We start from the raw sequence: 3,450 nt of genomic DNA on the forward strand, positions 1-3,450 counted from the left end.
ACAAAGATTAAATCACATGCTGGTGGACTAAGTTTTATTTATGGTTGTTAGATTAAAGGTCGGTTCGGTGCAAATGCACATTACATATTTCACTTTGTGAACAAATAAAGCCACGGATTATTTTTCCTTCCCCCTCGCAACTATACGTAAAATACGACGATGTTTGTTGGAATGTGAGGAACGGTGTTGCAAGATTCTGGTTTGAGGCCAGCTTGAGATCTGGACAATGTCATCCTGTTTTGTGTGTGTATGTGTGTATATGTGTGGTGCCTTTAGAGCACGTTCGGTAATGACGGTTTGTTAGGTTTACCCCCCAATGTCCTATGGGTAGAGACAGATTATGGCAGAGTCATGTAAAGTGGGCAGTCAGCGCTGGGTTAAATGATGTCTGGCGGTACGGGGGGTAGACTGTTGGACATCTCTGCCCTGAGGGGGTTCCTGGCTGAATAAACAGGGTACTGCCCCCATTAAACTCCAATCAGCAGATAAACTGTTGACTGACACAAATCGACTGATCATAACATGTAAGGCAGCTGCAAGCACAGCACCGTAGGCCTTTAATGGGGGGAGCGTGGTTTGGGGAGGCCGCCTTTCATGACACACATTCCAAACACCAGCCTCAGCCATATACATCTCCAAGTCTGCCAATAACACAGCAAGTTCAAATAAATCCCCGTGTCGACGCTGTCTGCATGTGAAGGCTTAGTGATCAATGGGAGGGTTGATTTAGTAACCGTGCAGAAGTTAGTGGTTTGGGGAGCCAAAGTGAAGGTTTGTTTGACTTTTTCAGAGCTCTAGACGCTGAACAGACACAAAAACAAAAGCAGACAAGTGACATTCACCTAACATCTGGCATCTGCCTTCGATCGGATCCAATGGCAAATAAATCAGGATCATTAATCAGCTTCAGCCTGAATGCTGGAAACATCACATCTGCCTCTGTTTTCAACATGAAGCTTCTCTTCACAAATGTTTTTTTATTTTTATTATTATTATTCTGAAGCAACGAAGGCCTGATGCCTCTACAGAAAACATTTACAGTGGCAGTCAGAAGTTTATATAGCCCAATCATTGCCATGAATGCCATTCTAATTTTGAACTTTCATCACTCCACTCTGGAAAAATAAAACAACATGCAGACAGTTTGAATTTAAAGCAGAATCTTCTAATCCACACAGGTTGAGAATTAGTCATACAGGCTAAGTTACCTGTCTACATTACCCACTTACATCTGGGTACACTTGCACGTTTAAGAGAAACCGCACAATTTCTATAGACATCAACAAGGTTCTGACATAATTCTGGTTTAACATTTCACCTCTCTTCTTACAAAGAAGAGAGGTGAATTGGTTGGTCATATGTCCATAGTGTATAAACATAAGGTCACTGAGGTCGAAACCATTGAAAAAGCTGTCCAAACAGAACTGAATTTTACATCAACCTAGAATGAGAAGATCTTAATCGGAAAAAAATACAGTACTTTGAGGACTATAAGTTGCTCTGGAGTGATTTACGCGACTTACACTTGTAAGTCGTGTCAATCAAAAAATGCATCATGAAGATGAATAAACCATATCTAAGTCGCATTTACTTTGACTTTATCAAACCCGGGAGGGCTTAGTTCATGTTAATAATGCTACGCTCACACGGTGTTTGTTTGCTTTTCAACAAACTCATGGAAAATGTTGACTTTGGCTTGTTAGTCATGTCTCTGCTGCGCAGTTCCACCGGTGAAGTGTGCAGCAGAGTGGAGGGGAGATGCATGCAGTGTAAATGCGGGGTGGTAGAGAGGTGGTTGCATTACGATTACATGAATCGGTAACGCAGAGAAAGTAATTTATATCAATCTCTTTGGCAACTACCTGGATGTCAAGACCTAACTGGGACATTCACAACTGCCAATAGGTTGTTCCAGCATTTTCGAAAGGTAGCACAGACGCGCTGTGGAAGGAACATCTGATGACGTACCACAGCTCATCAGAACACTGGCAGCACATTCTTTGGGTACGCAACTTTGGAGATGTTCCTCCTGCTCTGGCCCCGCAGCTTTCAGCCCACGATTAGCTTTCCTCATGGCTGCAGACGGTAATATTTTGTCATCGGCTCATGTATTCAATATTTTTTGGGTTAATCTCATTAAACTTCCAATAAAAAAGCGCTGAACTGTATGGTTGTAATGAGACTAAAAGTGAAGATGCCCAAAGGGTACTTTCTGTGAGGTACAATGCAAAAACCAAGCTGTACACCAGCCAAATTAAGACAGTTTCATACTAATATCATACTAATATTGAAAGGCAGGCTTTCCAAACACTCCAATTAGGTGATTGATAAAGATATCCTCTCCAGTTACCCTAAGTTACTCACTTCTGGAAAGAGTGAGTAAACCGAAGAAAAGAATTTCCCTTATCCCTTATGTAACTTCACCTTCTTAACCTTCACCCCAATTTATATATCTTTACACAGATCCCAAAGGCACAAGATCTAATTCGTCATTTCACCCACTGAGCACATTAAGTTCCTAATGACTTATCTAGGCTGGTGCATGGAGTGTTAAAGTCGTGAGTATAGACAGTGGAAAATAGCAACAGGCCTTCACGATTAGTGCTTAATGAATGCGGTGGGACAGACGAGAGACAGTATCACTCCTCCTACAGCCAGAATCGGGCCTCAGTGTGTATTCAGACATCATGGCCCACTGTACCGCACATAGAGGACTCATTGTTCTAAAACAGTTTGGCAAAGCAGAGAGGACTTCTGAGTCAGAAGTGGTAGGTGTTGTACTGTAGTATGCTTGAAAAGATAGGAACGAGCTCCTGAAAGCAGAGGCTCGGATCGTCATTTCTACAGCCCTGCATGGCAGAGTGTACAGCCCGGTTTTGGGAGAACAGAACACGTTGTAAACACTGTTGTGTTAAGGGCAGCCGAGGGATCGTCTACCTCCAAAACATGACACGGAAGCGATGCGTGTGAAAACCTTTTCATAAACCTGAGAAGCAAAAACGGGTCAATGAGACAGACGACTCACATGCAGCGTGAGTTTAGATGATCTAATTGGAAATGTGTCACTGTTGGTGTGACACAGTCTCAATTACATCATCTCCTCAGACTGCTGTCATGTTTTAGCACCTAGCTCGTCTGCGTGCGCACACAGTGGGAGCTGAACATGGATTCAGGACACGAAACAGAACGAGCGTGACTTGTTGACTGAATTCCTTGCAGTGAACTTTCCATTAAAAAAAAAAGTCAGTTTACTTATGAATTCAGATTCTTGTTTATTCCATCTGTAGCTGCAGGATGTTTTGTTCAGCAACAGGTCAAATTAAATGTCAATGAATCCATGCCTGTTTCATCCTGTCCTGCTATTTTTCAGGACTTTAAATGATTGCCTGATTCAAATTTACTCGGGTTTCTCTCATAAAACATTCTAACATGTCTTCTGATATCTGCACA

The sequence above is a fragment of the Poecilia reticulata genome, linkage group LG11 (genome assembly GCF_000633615.1).
Source record: "Poecilia reticulata strain Guanapo linkage group LG11, Guppy_female_1.0+MT, whole genome shotgun sequence".
In the NCBI taxonomy this organism is placed as follows: domain Eukaryota; kingdom Metazoa; phylum Chordata; class Actinopteri; order Cyprinodontiformes; family Poeciliidae; genus Poecilia; species Poecilia reticulata.